Raw genomic sequence first — 18,732 nt, forward strand, 5'->3', positions numbered from 1 at the left:
TTAGACAAACAATGGTTCATTTTGGTACAGTATAGAATAATAGTTTTGCTTTTGATATGTTTTATAATAAGCATAGTATGTACCAATGGCAATTGTATTTTTGGAAGTGAGTAATCAATATTATAAATAAAGTTTATCCATTATTCATCAATATAATTTGTTGCAACAACTAAAAACTAAGGAATGACTGATCTGGTATAATGCTAAAAATATGTCGAACTGGCCGTAATTTGGGGCAGTTCTATAGTCTTATGTTTCGACGTTTGTTTTAGTATACTGAAGGTAGGTAGTACATATTTTTTTCGAATGGGCCCTTCTAAGCAAAAGTCAAGATTTTATTAAATATGAACAAAAATTATGTCTATTTTTCTGTAATCTGGAATAGAAAAGGATTTAGTTGTTAATTAATTAACCTAAATTATATATTGCTTAGAAGGGCAAAAGAAGGTAAACTTTATATTTTACGATGAGAAATTATTTGTTGTGCCTGTCGTGTAGGCCAAAGGCGGATCAAACTTCTCGGAGATCCTAAGCGGGAGTCAAAAACTAGAGATGGTCGCTGTGGCGACTACCACAAAATTTACGCGGCTTGATTAAATACTCTTTGGATTTATTTATAACAATCAAAGATTTGTATCCTCTTCCGACCTGCCGCGTTCGCTTCGTCTTTTGGAAAAAAGCTTTTTTCCTACTTCCTATTCGTCCTGACCTATCCGTTTCACGTGGCCTACGCACTGTGTTTATATCGCCCGCTTCTCTTCTTAAGCTAGTCCTTTGAACCGTATGATCGAGTTCTTTATCTAGTTTGAGTTTAGGTTGAATTTTACCTAAAACATCGCGCGGCTAGCTTTGTTCGCAACAGTCGCTCTGTCAACAATCTTAAATCAGGGAGGTTGCAAGCTGCAGCTGTGTCCTTAAATGTGGTGAAACAGTTCCATTCATTGGTTGTGGAGCGCCAGGAAATTCTACTGTGGTGAAGTGAGGCCCGTTTTTCCTTCGTCGAACTAGTTTGGGAATCTTGGAAGCGTGAATGATACGGTGGAATCTTCAAAATGCGTGTTGTTGGTGCCACCACTTACTAGTAGTTTCATTATTATTACTATAGTAAAAATATCGTAAAGATAATTCCGTCGTTATCATATATGTTTTGAGGTAAGACGTGAGACTTATCATTATCATCTTCATCAAATTCATTCATATTCTCAAACACTTTTGTATTGGAGATTCCTGACCAACGGGGACCTAGGCTGCTGACTGCTATACTAAAATTAATACTAAATACTTAAATTAATGAATTATAGCACATTATAGGAAGGTTGGTACAGGTAGTGTTCGAGTCTATATTATAGCGGAATGTAGATATTTACATTTACTGTAGCTGATTGTACTCAAAACCAATCATTCACGTCGAAGTCTTTTGCAGGGCATTCTTCAAATTATTTATTTGGTTCCCTTGCTTAGGGACGCGGTTTTAACATAACCACTGGGACATGCTATTCTTTTAAGTATTGCAAATAGATACACTTTTGAATTTGAAGTGCTAAATTTCGTTAAGTGAATTGATGCTTACAACATTTTAGTAAATGTCATAAATCTAGTTTATGTCACTTTTTATATGCACAAATTTATCATTACAAGCAATTTTAATTACAACTAAACGAATAAATGTACAGTTGAAGTCCAATAGGTATTTTATTTTCATTCTTCAAGGTATTCCTCAATATGCTACCTTTTTCATCGTGTACCTTGGGACACTTTTTACTTCATAATTTGTAACCCCACCGTTACAAGTTGTCACTTTCTGTTGCGGTAACTAAACCATTCGACAATAAGTCTTACGCGAAACGAAATAAAAAGAAAGTGAAATTATACACCGCTTGCGAATGCTACCGTCAGGAAGGATCGGTGAAGAAAAATGGCAACAATACGGAGTGTGCTTTACGAATGGAACGTTTCGTTTCCCGCTTCCAGACCATAACGCGCTACAGCAGCGATGTACTGACCGTGTTGTTCTACAACACACGTTACACACATTCGTCACGGTTGCACTGAACGTAACTGAGCCGGATCCTTTGGCGTTCGCCAAAAGCTTTCCATCTTATCGTCCACGTACCGTGTTGGCCAAGAATGATTGTGGGCGAACAGAGGGAAGCCTGATTCTCATTCCCACCAAAAAAAACCGTACCGATGGTAAGCGATCGCTTGGTGTTTGATATCTTTTTGTGGTGATAATACGACACTCGGTTGACCAATCTGTCCATTTCTAGTCGAACGCCCAACCAAAACAGCAAAGGAACACGAAGTACGAGCACAATCGAAATGGTGTGGAAAATTGTTCTCATGATGACCATTAGGAACCGATCATTCCGTAATAAATACACATTTTATTATGGTTTATGCTGGTGGCAAACAAATTTGTTAGCGTTAGCTGGCCCCAACGTGTGCGTGCGCTTTGCCCTTTTCGCCCTATCGCTCACCTGGTTGGTGGGGTTTTGTTCGTTCGTTCGTTCGAAGCATTCTTTTATGTTTATAGCATGTGTTTTGCTGTTGTGAACTGTGTAACGTCTCTGGCTTATATGTACGCTTTATAGTTTCATTTTTCCGGTACAACAGAAGGTTGAGCATTTTTTGTACATATTGTTTACTTTTTCCCCCCTGACCGGGTTTTTTTCTCTTTTTCCTGCTCCATTTTGCCGTTACCTTGATGGATGGTGAAGCACTTTTACAGTCCTTGAATGGACAGAGCTTAGAATGCAGGACGTTCCTTTTGATTTCTTCTTGCATCACTTGAGGGTGTCGTTAGTAGTTTGTAGAGGACATCACTCCTTTCTTTTACGAGTGCGGCAACTTTTTGTTGAGCACAAATTTCTACAAACAAACTTCAATTGGCTTCTTCGGGGAGGTGTTGGTCAACGACTTTTGGTCCTTGTGCAGGTTGAGGAGGAACATTTGATCGATAATAGAAGAATGTGTTCCAGGAATGGTGACGTTGTTTGACTTATTTCTAAAGTGATAATGTGTAGTGTTAAGTTTTGTTTATCAAACCATATGTGACATATTCATAGAATCGATTAGAGCTTTATTTAGACGTTATTAATTCCAAAGTAAACAAAACGATATTTCCCTCTTTCGCAGGAAATTCCCTCGGATCTATCAAGCAATCGAGTAAGGGTGTTTCTATCGATGTCTCTTGCCACCTCCTTGAGGGCATTGTTCCATAACCCGTCCTTCTTACCACATCCGTTACGAGTACGTTATCCTTAGGATATTTTTCGTAGCTATTTCCGTATGAAATCCGTCCCGAAATCCATGCTGCAGCTGGGTCACTTACGGCAGTACGTACGGATATTTCGATAAATAATGAAGTAATGGGTTTATTTATGTTTGCGATTGCTTAAATCTAGATTAACTGGATATAATATTTACCTCGGATACGGTTTTGGAGGAGTAAAGAAGGAAAGAAAAAAAGAGATGGAAAAGTGTACTGTAGATAGTAGACCACTGATTAGCTTTTTTGGGGCCAACGGTAGCGGTCAGTTGGGTGTGGAGGAGTGAAGGAGAGTGGGTACTTCATCGGCCGGAAGGAACCACTTGGCAGGCTGGTTGGCAGGCAATCCACTCGAGAGTTATTGCTATATAACCACCCGCACACTCACCGCACACCAAAACGGGGAACGTATACGGTTGAAGGCAGGACTCTTTGGCTTTATTATTACTTCCATTGCATTTTCCTTTTTTTTGCTCTCTCTCTCTCTCTCTCTCTCTCTTTTCCCTACAAGCGACTGTGCCTGACGTAACGCGGAAGTGGTGTTATTATAATGCTACCTCATAGCGAATGTAGGGGAACAGGAACATTTATACACAGAAGCTGCCAGAGTTTGAGCGTAATGGTATCAAGTGGGCAAAACGGATCTCACCGCATAAAAGAATCTTGGCACACGGGATCAGGGATGCGGGCCTGGTGCTGTACAACCGTACTGGCAGGGAAATCAAATCAAATGGAACCAGCTAAGGAAAAAGGCCCCCTGGTTCAAGGACTCTTCACGAGGGCCGAGACACAACGGCTCCCCCTTCTTCTTTTTGTTGTTGTTTTGATTGACTTCCGCAATCGGGAAACGCGATTCCATTTCGCACTGACCGTGATAAGTGTTGAATTGTGTTGATTTCGGAATATTTCACTCCTTCGCACAATCAAACCGCTTTAATCTTGTGCCTCTCGATCGGGCGACGCATTCCTTTATTTTGGATTGTTTTTTTCAGTGCGGCGTGTAAGCTAACACCTGGAGTGTGGCATTGCGGCCACACATTTTAAAGGTGTATAAGATGCTTCAGCTGTTGTGCGGGGTTTTTTTTTGTTGCGTAAAGTGGCTATTATGGTACAGGAACACTACGGCGAACCGGGAACTTTCATCTTTCGTATCAAAGGTAGCAAAAACAAAAAAAAAAACATCTGCACGATCTGCTTTCATCACAACTGTGAAACCCTTTTTTTCCCTGCGATGCAAATGACTCACGGGTGCATCATTTGCGAATTTTTTGGCTTTACTTGCTTGGTGAACAATTATTTTAACCTTGAGCGGTGTGCTGTTTTGTAAAACGCATGTTCTCGAAACGTGTCGCGCGCAAAACTTTCTTCCAGCAGGTGAGAAATGCAAGGCAAAAACGGGATTTCTTTGTTGTTTGTTGTTCTGCTGAACGTGATAACAGATGCTGTTTCGGACATGGTATTTAAATATGAATATATAATAGGGCGAATGAGTTGCATTTTTTTTGCATACAAAGTAAAAAGCTAAAGGATAAATAAATTTCATGAAAATGATTTAATGTGTTTGCAAAGTAAGGTGTTGTTGATATAAATCCTGTAACAATATGTGATTGGTGGATGAAAAAAAATGACGTAAAAAAGATTTTTAATACTAAAATCTCCCAATGCATTTATAATTTAATGTACCTATTTGAAACCAAAAATTAATATTTGAACTATGACCTAATTGACGATACTTACTGAAATTTAAATTTTTTATTATTGAAAATTCAACAAAAGAGTTAAAATAAATAGAGATACACTTTAAATACTAGAAATAGTTTCTAATTGATAGCTTCTTTCTCTTTCGTGAAACTAAAAGCTCAAGAGATCTTGGCCTGACTTTCCTTGGCATTTTTCCTGCTGAGATTTGATATGCGGTCCTGTGGTGTTGAGTCCGACCTTGCTACTACATACACCACCACCAGCCACCTAAATTGATAGCTCAATATTTTGCAATATTTATCGAATATAAATAGTGACCGAGAGAAACTAATGGAGTGGAACACTGAGATTCCCCAAAAGTCCGCCCCGCAAAAGTTCCGCTAAAGCTAAGCTAAAAATAAAAAAAAGGTTGATAATGCCTTCAAATCAGATTTAATACAATTTATTTTAATGTTTGGTAATGGTTTCTTTCAAAATGTCCCCTGAAACGGCAACAAATATGAGTTCCTTCCTTACTCGACTCAATAATCTCATAGCATAAACAAAGCTACATTTGGACCTGTAGTTTCCGGAGTAGCTAAGAGAAACTTCGAAATTTTAAATTTATCATGACAAATTTTGGTTTGGCAGATAAGGAAGATAAACATACAACAGCGGAAAAGGAACTACTTTAAATGCAATAAAATTTAAAATAGATACATTTCCTTCCGAAAAATAATGATTCAAAAAACGAATGCAAAAAGAATTGGATCAATAAACGATTGTAATGACAAATGATTGCTTCATACACTGAAAGATAGGAAATTCAATAAAGTGTCAAATAAACACAATAGAAAAAATAGTATAGTAAAACATTACCACGACTAGCTAAGCAAGAAAGTATATTATTTCCCCGAGGTTAATGCGATAATTGGGATAATAGAATATCATCAGCAATTGTGTTGCTAATAGAAGATCTAAAACGAAGACAAAAACGTGGAAAAAATGGCAACCTATAACCTTTAGTTATAAAATAAATCTAAGTTTACAGAAAAAGGACTAAAAATTTGTCTCAACAATCAGTGTTTTGTTATTTCATAGAGTAAAGAAATTAACAGGAATTTTTTAAAAATACCCGAGATTTTTAAATAATAATTTTGATTCATACAATTAAATCATTTTATCGTGCTATAATAATTATTATAATTAAATTTCAACCCTTTTTTTCTTCACAAGTCAATAAGGAGTGTCTTACATTTGAATGAAAATTTTAAAATCATAAGCAAACTGCTTCAACATCCAGAATTCAATGGTTGTTTACATGCGCCAACAACAAACTTCAATTTCATGCCATAAAATGTTCAGAAAAACAGTACAAGCATCATTTTTGCCATTTGGTTGAAATTGATTTTTCCTTAAAGCACTTGTATTTTATGACATGGTCTTCAAAAACTTGTACCGGATGGTCAACTGGTACCCCTTCGGTGCATCTGCCTGTGTTGCATCTTTGGTCCGGTTTGGCTCGTGCGTACGAAGTTGTTTCCAGGTTCGAGCGGGAAACGATGGGCGAAAGGTGAATGTTTAATTGCGAATCGTAAAACTTTTGCTCCATCGACCCTGTCACCTGCAAGATGTTTGAAGTCCTCGAACTTGAGCAGAGGGTTGTGTGGATATGCGCTTTCACGGGCGGCACCGCTTTGCCGTTTTCCCCTGTTTGTTTCCTCCTCGAGTTCGGGGCTGTTTTCACCTGCACGGTTTGGCGTTTTGTGCAATGTGTGCCCGATGGAGTATGATAACAACAAAAGCGAATACGACGATACCCGACGACCGACACGATTGCCTGTTCTGTTTACTATTCTGCTCGATCGATGATGGAGGCCTGCAAATGGAGTGCGATTATGTTCGACCGCAACACGCGGCACGCGTTCCAGCGTTACACCTGCTCCGAAGTAAGTGACACAAGGATGCTCTCGGATGTGCAAGAGAGAAAAGCACATGATAATACTGATGTTCTTGTAGCTTTTTTTTGGGGTTTTTTGGGTATTCGCTTCCTTTTGGGAATGATTGGCGGAAGTTTGGCAGTGGTGTTTGGCACGGTTTTTGAATATTCGCTTGCTATTTTTTGACAGGTGAATTCCGGACAGCCGGTTCGAGACAGTATAGGAGACTAATGGGCAAGGGAAACGAATCCGGGACGGAAGTTATAGATGCACTTATCATCTGCGCGGTTTTGTTTCCCACGGTTTGAGATAAGTACGGGGTTTGCGCAAATGTGCGTCTGAATTACGCACACACACACACGCACACAGAGATATGGGCAATTTTTCGGTGCCAATCCATCAAAAATTCACATGTGCAACCGAGCAGACGATGGGACCATCTTTGCCAGGACTTTGTAATTGCTAGTGAGACTCGTTTCAAACGATTACATCAGTGATCATGGGTTTTCCTTTTCACTTTTCACCATTATTCTGCTATCGAATTTTGTGTGTAACGTGCAAAAGAAAAAATTCACATTGCGAAACGTAACGTATAGGGACATCAACGATCACATGGGGACATGTTTTGGCCGCTTGTCTTGTGCGACCGATGGGAAAATTTGATGGTCAATTGTTTTTCTTGCCTATATATTTTTTTTCTTTTTTTGGGGTTTCTTCCCAAAAAAAAAAAAATATTCTCCCACCAGAGCGGCTCTGCTGGAGTCTTGTTTTAGTCGATAAATATAGAGCGGTCGGTGAGTAATGCAATAATAACACGAAATGTTGCAATGAAAACGGGGAAAGCAATTTCTTTACTAAATAAGGTCAACGAGATGATGAAGTGTATTATAATCGGTCGATGATTGTGTTGTGAAATGAGATGCACATACCATTACTGATAACGGAGATGTTAATTTGGAAGACTAATTCTGACACTATATAGTAGGGAAGCTATATTTGCATTGAAGGAATTTTTGGAGTAAATAAACACGCAACGTTTTTGTTCGTTGTGAGCTTAATTGAACTGTAAACAGGAAGGAAATTTTAAAATATCGAAAAATGAATTAATTTGTTTCCTAACATGTTTTTATTATGAAAACCAATTGTATGAACAATTTAAGACTAGTTTCATCTGTATTGGGTACAAAGTTATCAGTGCCAGTCTCTTATAAAAAAATGAAAGTTTGAGGCGCAATCCCAATGGATTAGTAAGGGAAGATGCAGAAAGCTGGATTCTTCTATCATACCACCAATGTGTCTTATAGAGAGAAGAAGAAGAAACTAGCAGCAATCACGATACTTTGCACAGTGTTATAGTCAACCAGAAGGAACATATTAATTCAAAATATCTGTAGAGTTGAACAAAGCTAAGAATTTAAAAAAACCAGGTCCAGTACTCATATACGATTCTGCGGGAAGGACACGTTCTAAAACTGAAGAGATATCTTTTCATGTTCTACATCCTACAAACCTTAGGTACTTTTTGTCATCACTATAGAGACCAGGCTTTATTGGACTACTCATGATAAAGAAATGAAGCTGTATGACGTAGCCCTTGATCGATAATCTGTGGCAGACTCCGACATAAAAATTGTATTGTAATTATGACATTGTATAAAACCCTTAAAGAAATTTCTTACAGCTTCCCATATATTTTCAAGAATATCTTTAAAATTGTCAAAAATCCCTGCAAAACCGTCAAAAATCTTCGGGGTACCCTGCATCTATCTTCAAACAACTGTTATGAACGATAAATAGACGACGAACCCCCAGAGGTCTTAAGCAGAAGATCAATTGTTCGATCGTTTATGGAATCTGTTAAGTAAGTACATTTATAAAATGGTTGTAATTAATGTCATAAAAGCTTCCTAACCTTATCCATGTATATTTCTTAATTTGAAAAGTCCATTTCAAAAAAATGGGTTGAATGATTTTGTACAATATTTTTAAACCATTATTTTATAGCTAATTTACGATTTTTTTTAATACTTAGCTAGTGTAAGATAACAAATCTAACCAAACTATTGCCAAAACCCATTTGCTAATCGTGTTCAAAACTTTTAAAATATTTTTTGTTTACTTCAGGGTAATTAATCAATGTAAACAAATTAATGTTTAATTGACATAATTATTCTGTTACAGAAAAAACGGCCACTAAGGATGTTATCATAAATGGAGATAAATTATGTAAATATTCCCTGATTACAAGTATTTTTTTCTCAGTTGTTCAAGAATATATCCATCGTTTTTTTCTGGAATATTTTTTCAATGAAACAAAAAAACAGTTTAGTAACTGCTTGTAAGCATTTAATCTACGATCCATAATATTATATCATTATAAAGCATAAAATTGATAAGCTTTTTTATATCCTCCTTTCTGCTGCATGGATTGAGCATTTAAACCGTAGGAGAAGAAGTTGTTTTTTTCCACCATAATATGAGGCAGAAATTGTTCAACCAGCGTAATAATTTAACTTTACACCCTCAAGCATACGACACGCAAGATTATATACATGCAGACCAGCGAATGCATTCGCTTGCAGCCAGGAAGAGTAAAATCGGTTTTTCGACACACTTGACCTCCAATGTCAACCGTACGCGTTCTTCCGGATGAGAAACCCCGGACCCTGACGTACCTGTTCAGCAGCCCCTCTCGAAAGTAGAAGCAGAGAGGGAAAGCCAAAACAAAAAAAAAAAACAGAACCAAACCCCGTCCGGACCTTAACTTTCGACACCAACACTCATCCCTTTTGTGTCCCTTTGGCATTGAAGGGATGGAGGGAAAAAAAAACGTTTTCGTCCGCGTGGCCAATATATTGTATTAATTATGATTCCTCTTTTGCGTGCCTTTTTTTTTGTTTTTTGAGTACACACTGATGGAAGCCGATTGTTGCGCTTCAGCCGTTTGAGTTGTACGCATCCCGGTGCATTGCATTTCAAAAGAAAAAAAAAACGTCATCTTCTACCTTTTGTAGGGTTTGTGCAAGATGCGTTGTGATGGAAAAAAAGTATCATAATAACACAAATGCACGCCAGGGCAAAGTCAGGGTTCGTCGGTGTTGGTATTGGTGCAACGTTCCATCACCGGTTGACCGGTTTTCTAATTGCTACCGAAAGCAGAAAGAACCCCTTCCGACAGCCGAATGTCTGTTTGGCAGGTTGCATTCATAATAATTGCAGGTGGCCGGCTGGTGTTGAACGGTTCATCCGTTTTTGGTGGAAGGGAGTTTACGACGGTGCTCGGCCACTGTGAAAAGGTTCATGCAACAACACAACCCGCTAGCACCAGATCATTCGCTTGTGTTATACAAAACTGCAAACTGTTATACAAAGGTATGTGCTATGGTAGACATGGCCAGTTGTGAGATGTGAGCATGCTGTGACAGGCTTTATGCGCAAGTCACGCAAGAGTACCGAAAGAGTGCGTACGACGGGTTTCTCCTGAGTTACTCGGTTCGCTCGTGGACCACAGTTGCTCTCTCTCTCTCGCTCTCTCTCTCCAGATTGAAGATTGAGACATCTCCCGATGACGTTGTCGACGCGTCGCCCGCGCACGGCAGCATAGCGCTAGAGCCATCGCCAGAGCATTCGCCCATCTCCACGGTGAGTCCGCGAGCTCGGGCCCTTTTAGTAAGAACTTCATCTCGGAACCGAACGGTTGGTCGAACGGTTGGAAGAAATCGTCCCGGGTACCGGAACGACCCACTGCTATTCCGCTCGTCGCGTAGAAACCGTCTTATTGTGCGTGTGCGTGTGTATGTCGGTCGTGTACGTGTGCGTATGTGTACCATAGTGCGTGTGCGCTGCGGCAAAAGTAAGATTTTGGAGTGTATAACAACAACAACAAAAAAAGAAAAAAAAGCTGCCAAAAAACAGTGATGGAAATTAGGCTCAGCTCAATAAAAAATAACACGAAACTGACCAATTCCTGTTTGTGAGTCACAGCCACGACGAACCAGCGGTTGACAGCAGCAGCAGCAGACGACAAACCCCTGCTTTATATCTTCTGAACAGTGCGGCCCACGTTTTCTGTTTTTGACCCCGCAAAAGAGCACCACAAAGCGAAATGGTGAATAATATCTGTAGCTGTTTTCTTTTCTTTTTTTGTTGACGACTGTGTGTGCCTTTTGGGTTTCTTGGTTTTGGACACACAAAAAACCCAAAAGTGACGGTGACCCGATCTATCTGGCCGAATTTGTGTAGAAGTGGTTCTTCGCCATAAAATAGGTCTCTCGGTGTGTGCGTGTGTGTAGAAAGGTAATTTTGAATGTGCGAAGAACAGAGGAACAGGAGAGAGATTACGTCCCCAAAGGAAAAATTAAGAAACGCTAGACGGCGGTTCACCGTACGTAACGATCAGGTGCATTTCATGTAAGGGGGAAAATGCATTCACCCGTCTGCAGGTGTGTGAAGGAATCCGATGTTTTTTTTTGTTAAACTACTTCAAGGATAATAAAAACCGAAAGAAGAAATTCTGTATATCTCACAGCGTGAGCTTGGACAGCTTCATCGACTCGAGAAGCTGCTAAACCTAGCGAAGGTTCTGCTCGCGTACGTCAATAACACGGAAGGACAAACATTTCCAGCTCGTATACCCAAGCCGCCTACTACGCTGTTGAAAAGTCATCCGAAAATACAGCCTCCTGCGAAGTGTTTGCACGTCTGTATGTGAAGTGTCCATTTTCGCGTGTGCATTTGTATGTGTCAGAATGTGCGCTAGTGTTGGTAGATGTTTTTCCTGTCCGCTACTACACGCGGTCACGAGGCCACTGGAAAGCGAAAAAGTCGATCCCTTTTTGAGTGAATTTAACTATTGCAAGTGAGCGTTACTAGAGGAACCCAATAAAGAGAGCCCATCTTTAAGTGGAAAAATATTAAAGAAAAGTGTCATCAGTTTTACTGAAATTACTAGAGCATTTTCATCATCAAATTTCAAAGTGTCGGAAAATCTGCAAAAACGGTCTTGGTTGGATATCGCTGTGCCTACTGTTACTGTGTGTGCGTACATCAACTTCATCCCTTTTTGACACTCGCTCACATGTATGTGTGTGTGTGTGCGTGTTTTAGGTGCGAAAAGTGTGCGTGATGTTGTAGCGGAAAAATCCCATCGGGCAGGGAAAATCTCTATCTCACCAGCATCCCAACATTTTCCGAAACCACCCGAAACGGGGCGCTCGCGTGTGTCGTGTGTTTACGGATCCTGTTCGGGTTTTTTTTACACCATCAAAACCGGGTGCCATGAAAACCGAACACACACACGGTATACTGGTGAGAGAAAACGCAGTGAGCGGTAGGAGCTTTTTCGCATATACAACACAACAATAACACAAAAAAGAGAAATAGCCTTTTTCCCCCCCCACACACACACACACACGCTCTTGGTGTATGTGTGTGGATGAGAAAAACGGCTGCGAGTGAGCAGTAAAGTGAGTGCGAAAACGGTTGACGGGCGACACAAAACAAAAAAAAACCGTGTGTATCGTAGGTCCGGTTGGGAAAAATTCAAACATCCCCCATACCCCCACCACCCCGCATCCCGTCACACCCTGAACGGAACGGTGGAGAGCACCTCACAGTGAAAGGATGGTTAGAATTTTTCACTCTCGAGCCACAGAAACGGATGCTGTGGACGTCGGTACTACAGTGAGGACAGTGCGAGGCAAACCGTTGGTGTGGCCACCGACCACGATGTTCGGTGTGTACTAGCAAACACGGCCGCAGCTAGTCACCGCCTGCTTGTGCTAATATATGCTGCACGGAGCACTGCTGCATTTGACAGCTGGAAACGAAATCCTGTCGATAGTGTTTTCGTCCCTTGTTTTTTTTCTTCTTCTCTGTCTCGTTCTGTATGTGCGTGTGTGTTTGGCTTGGAGTTTGTAGTTTTCCCCCTATTTCACGTGTGTTTTTAAGAGTCTAGCAGTTTCCCAAAATGGAATGACACATCTTCGAATGGCTTGCTATTGTGGGACGAGTCCTTAATATATTTTTCCGTTCTCTTCCCGCATCCTTTTTTAGCTGGTGAATATGTTTTTTTTGTTGTTGGCTGAGATGGATTGCTTAGTGAAGTGTAGAAAGTGAGTGGAAAATTAGCATCCACAAAAATACAGTCGAATACCCGGCGACACCGGGTACGTTGGCAAGGAACACATCCCTCTTACAGGATTAGCCCTAGAAGAAGCACAACCCCCCAACCCTGTGAAGTGCACAAGTGTATCCGTGTAAGTGTGCGTTTGTGTGTGCGTGTATGAATCGTGAAGGTGTCAAATTTCATTATCAGCATCCCCCGGGAGGCAAGGAATTACACCGATGGCTACTGTGTGCGGTGGATTGTTCTGGCGGCAGCATGAAATAGTGGTTGTGAAAGAAATGCGCTGAAAGAAACAGTGTGGCGTTTTATGGAAAGGCCCAACCCCCTTTCAACCCCCGTTTAAGGCCATCAGCATCATCGGTCGTGGTGTAATTTATAGTAAAGCGAAAGCAGAAAAGTGACATGAAATATGGTGGTGCAGTGTGAAATGATTTGCACGCAAATGGATGCCCGACGGTAACAACTGCCGTGTGGTGTGTTTGTGTGTTAATGTTGATTGTCATTTATTTTGTGGCTTAAACTGTGCCCGTTTGTAGAACGAAGCGAGTTTTTGGGCAAGGGTTCGCCATATATATTGCCGGTGAACAGGAGGGCCAATCCCCCCCGCCATAATCGGCTGTAGTGTATCGTCTGTGTGTGTGTGTGTGTTGATTTTGTTCTATTAATCATCAGGATATATAGTCAATATTGCTTCTTCCGGTTGTAAACATCGAATTTTTAGATAGGTGAGTACTCTGACAATATAAATATAGCATTCTGATACTATTTTTGTTAAATTAATTATTTTGGATTAAAAAAATATCAGTTTGAATTATTTTTCGTTTTTCTTTTTTGTTGCTGTATTTTATGATTTTGAGAGTTTTAGTTAAAGAACATAGTGAATTTTCTTGTACTTTAGTACGTTTTTGCAAGTTTTATTTTGTATTTTGATATAGTTGTTTGTGCTTTAAGCTCAGCGAAACGTACCTAAAAACACTTTCTAATGAATGCTATTTTCTGATGAAAATTAATAATATAAATAATCACTCTGTGGCACGTTGGTAAATACAAAAAAAATCTGGAATATTCCAGTGAAAAGTTATTAATCGAAATAAATGATTTTTAATTATGAAATTCGGTTTTTTCAATTAATGATGGTTTCAAGTGTTAAGTTCCAGTAATAAAACTAGCAACGGAGATGAAATAACGATAGATGAATAACGTTGTTTTAAAACTATTAAAAAATAAAACTCACTAATTGAGAATTTGTGTTGAGGAAGCAGTATAATTTGTGCACAAAAAAATACAACTTTTAATAAAAAAAATCCAAGAAAAAATACTTTTATAATCTGATTCCTGCCATCAGTAGCGTTTTGTTAATTTTTCGCATAATTTGAATTTTTCATACGTCAACAGTTTTTTTTCCTTTTCAAACTTTCGTCGTGTATATTCAGATACACAAAAAAAAAATCATGGAATTTGGAAAATTTGTAAATAAAATAGCACCATGCAGGATCTGCATTTCTCAGTAATGTTGTGTTTCATTGAAATAAAAAATATGTATCATTTTATTCGTTTTGATACACTTACATATTACGATACTTTAGTGTTTGTCGTTGTCAAGCTACTGGTGAACCGAAAAAGTAATTATTTGTTGGATATTTTCCTTGAAATGTTTTTGTTATCAATTTTCTTTACCTCATTAGTAGGAAAAGCTGCAAGCTAGATCGGTATGCCTTTTGTGCAGGTTTTTCACCACGCATTTTTGCCGAATAGGAAAATATATCCTTCAACCTTAATTACCACCAATCACGAGTTCATCAATTTCCCGCACGCACACCCTCACCAGTAGCCCGTTTTTTTCTGGGTGATGGCACCATATTGGGGGTGGTCGGGATAGAAAAAAAATCGACTGAAGGATTTCCGTCCTCAACGTCTTATCCTTGATTGGAGAGGCATGCAAGTTGATTTTGTGCTTTGCCGTTAACTCCTCGTTAGCGTATCGGTAGGCGTGTGCTTTCCCGGAAATGATTTATGGTAAGCAATGCTCACAATTTACACATCCATTGCGCGCTCCAGAGATCTCCTTCATGTTAAGGATGGAGCCAACGTCTGTGATGATGTACAATAGCTTCGTTGTTGGTTTCCCTTTTTTCGTTCTATTTTTTTTTATTTTGTTGTACGAAATATTTTCTCTCTCTTTAACGAAGCAGATAAAATTATCCCCACCGATGGGTGGTGTCCTTGGGCGGATTTTTTGTTTACTTCATCCCCATTTGTTACCTTGCAAGACATTCTTGAGGTGGAAAAGCTTTTCCATTGCGATGCAAACCGTTTTGGGGTGGAGAAAAACGAAAAAAAAAAAACACAGCGGAAGCGAAGTGAATAGATAATAGGAATGAATTTATCAAACATAATTTTGACAATTCTTCGGGACTCCCTGTAGCCTCCCACGCTGGTTTTTGGGTAGAACACAAAAAAGGGAGAATCTTCTGAGTGACGGGCGCCTGAAAAAGGGCTTAGGAACTTCCTAAACAACTCACGCTCAGATAGTACCGTTCCCGGAATCGGAAACAGCTAGGCAACATGAAGCGTCTAGGGAGTGTATAAAAGAACAGAAAAACCAAAAAAATGAAACGAAAGGAAGAAAAAAAACATGTAACAAATTAGATATAATTCTTATCAATCTAAAGCATCACTTAAACAAGCGCTCACCAACGTTTCGCTGTGCAAGATTCGGCAATCAACCGTCGCTTTGTCCTTCGGGCTGACGAGAGTGGAACCCCCTTCCTTTTGGACTAAATTTTCTTTTCGTTTTTCCGATCCCAATGCGCGTCTAGGGGGTGCTCGTTGTGAGTGTGTGTGTGCGTCTGCTTTTCTCTTCCAATAACGCAACGCACGCCGTGACCGTACTTATCGCTCGCTAGGTGGTATCGAAGCAAGGAAGGATGTTTGCTGGAAAATGCTATGATTTTAGAAATGGGGAGGAATAGGGAACTAAGGGATGGAACCGAGGTGAATTGAAAATAAGAAAATAAACGTAGCACAATACACGCACGGTACAAGTGTGGTAGAATTATGAACGGCGAAGAACGGCGGTTCTCCTGCCTTGCACACGCAGTACCGTTCACACTGTTCGTATCGTGCTGTTGTTGCGTGGTAGCTACATCTCCTACTGAGCACTCGGAAGCGTATTCTGTTGCACATGTTCCACTTATTAGTTGCTCGGTGTTCGGTGTGGCTCTTCGAGTCTTAGCTAATTTTACGCCTGTCGTTTACTTTCCACGGATCATATTATGCCATGCGAGACGCAGTTTGCACGGTGTGCGAGTATTTAACGCTGTATGTAAAATTTATTCTCCTTGGTTTATGATTATGGAACTTGTGGATTAAAGGTACGGTTGGTGATGATGATGTACGCAAGAATTGACCAGTCGGTTCAAATTATGTATGTTGCGTGAGACGAGTAAATTGCTAAGACAAATGCTGTAAATAATAGCTTCCTTTCAGAAATATATTCTTAAAGATAGGAAGAAATATTAGCAACGAAAATAGAAGGATTAAAGTTTAATTTATAAGGGAAGGCGCGCTGTAGTGATGGACAAAGCTTATAGATTTGATTCTTGCGGAACATTTTGAACTAGGTTCTAGAACTTTTCTTTATCAAATTGTTAAAGGGATTTCCAACGCAATTAGATATACAGCAAAAATAGTATTTGAGGTTTGCTTCGTTTGTTCTGTTTGATGTATCTAGCAACAACACTCTGGAACATCCAGCACAAATATAACATCATAAAACTAATTATAAAAGCACGAACATGTTTAAAAAGACAAATCATTTGTTAAACATGTACTTTGATAAAAAGTTTGTATGTTTTTAAAATTTTAATTTTGTTTTGAAATAAAACTTTCGTAATTTTCCAAAAATGAAACCTTCGCGCCGGAACGACTGTTTGGAACTACAAAAAAAGACTTATTCGAGAACTGCAAATTTAAGCAAACAGTTTTATATACTTAGCTCTTCTATGGCCACTTACTTACAATTACAATTAAATTACTTACAAGTACAAAAACAAAAATTAAAATAAGAACCATTCAATTTTAAAACATCTCTCGATCGATCCGCTCCAACCATGCACAGGAACGTCCATCACTTGTATTGAAACATAAAAATTAATAAAAAATCAATTGTTTTTGGCTGCGTGTGTATCGATTGAAGAAATCGTTACTCAACACTCCGGCAGAATGAATTCGTTCACAAAACTGGTGAAAATAGCATGAATTCTTCTCATCCCACCAAGACGGCAGTACGGGAAACTGACGACCCCAATCAGGATGTCGTGATTGCGGCCCATAAGCTATATTCAGAACAATCAGCATTCGGAACCCATTGAAAAAGGGAACAAAAATAGTTCTGATTGCCTTCTATTATGCATATATAACGGCTCGGACCGGCACGGTTTGAAGGTGTGTGCTCATTATCTGTCGATGCTTATGCAGTTGCATGCACACGCTAGCGGATTATATTCCTAGTTTCCAGGTTTGTTCGATCGGTGTCGTTTTGGGGTGTGACGGGGAAGGTTTTCTGGGCAAAAGTGGTTGTGGATCTCAATTTGAAAGCAACCATTGAAAGTGACCGGTCAACAGACTATGGCTTAATTGGGCAGTGCTGTTATAATAACCGTATCTACTGTCTGCTGTTCTTACCACACAACCACACAGATACCAATAGAATCCGGCTCACCAAAGGACACAAACGGACGCTTCGGACATATCTTCATTGTCCGGTGGTGTGTAAGAAAACATGATGTCATGCGGATGTGTGGAGCCTGCCTGGTTTCCGTTTCGTCCGGCAATAGTACATCCGTCTTGGCACTCACACTAACTGTTAAATCATGCTGATAAGGGTTGCTGCTGAATTAATTTTAATTATGTCTCCTTCGGCCATTCGATTGCTTTCTCTCTCTCTCTCTCTCATCATCATCTCGAACTCGATGCTAAAATTGGATCCAACTGACCTGCTGTGAAAGGAGTTTCGTAAGCAAGGACATCGTAAGAACGCCTTGAAGGCGAATGGTGAATCGCCATCATGTGTATGCTGCCATGCATAACGCATAACGACACAATACCAGTGCGTGACGTTTAGTGCGAATGATCCAGTATCGAAATGGCCTAGTTTGGTTCGCATCAGTCCTTCTCGTCTATGTTTTGTGACACTCCGAAGCTGGAACATTTAATTCCCCAGCGCGTTGTTTCTCGATAATGTGCCACCTTCAATGTAGACCCCTGTAGTATGATTTCCTTCTCGTAGGTCTCATCGTCGAGGACATCCATTAGTGAACGGCAGTGGGATACCCCGGGAAACTAGAAGGCACGTGAATTTAGTGCCGCGAATCAATAGCGTTAAACTATCGCTATCTTCACACTTCATTGATGTCGCGATTAGCTGAGTTTCCTTAGCAAATCATCACCATCGTCACCAAAGAAGTATCTCCAGTGTTTAAGCACTCACCAGGCACCCGTCACCGAACCGAACCAGCTCCGTCAGCTTATCCCACCGATGCCGGTGAAAGACGCCGGAGTAAATGTGATTGGTTTGGTGTTGATTGCGCCCTGTCGCGGGTACCAGGTGCCAGGATCAAAAGCATCCGAGTTACGTGCTTTTCGGGCACGGATTTTGGAAACCGAAAGCCCACAGCGTACTCTAGTTTCAATCGATATCACGCAAAATTTCCGCT

The 18,732-nt window shown here is 39.9% G+C and overlaps 1 protein-coding gene across 3 annotated transcripts in view; it reads left to right on the plus strand.

Annotated features, from left to right (window-relative positions):
- Positions 1 to 10,458: 10,458 nt before the first annotated feature.
- Positions 10,459 to 18,732, plus strand: part of LOC125766956 (nephrin-like) — an 80,427-nt gene continuing 72,153 nt past the window's right edge. Inside the window, exons 1-2 of one of the 3 annotated variants that reach the window (XM_049433085.1) lie at positions 10,459 to 10,741; positions 12,943 to 13,740. The gene's annotated coding sequence lies outside the window, so the exon portion shown is untranslated. The other 2 variants (XM_049433087.1, XM_049433086.1) reach the window with 2 other exon arrangements.

Source organism: Anopheles funestus, chromosome 3RL (genome assembly GCF_943734845.2).
Source record: "Anopheles funestus chromosome 3RL, idAnoFuneDA-416_04, whole genome shotgun sequence".
In the NCBI taxonomy this organism is placed as follows: Eukaryota; Metazoa; Arthropoda; class Insecta; order Diptera; family Culicidae; genus Anopheles; species Anopheles funestus.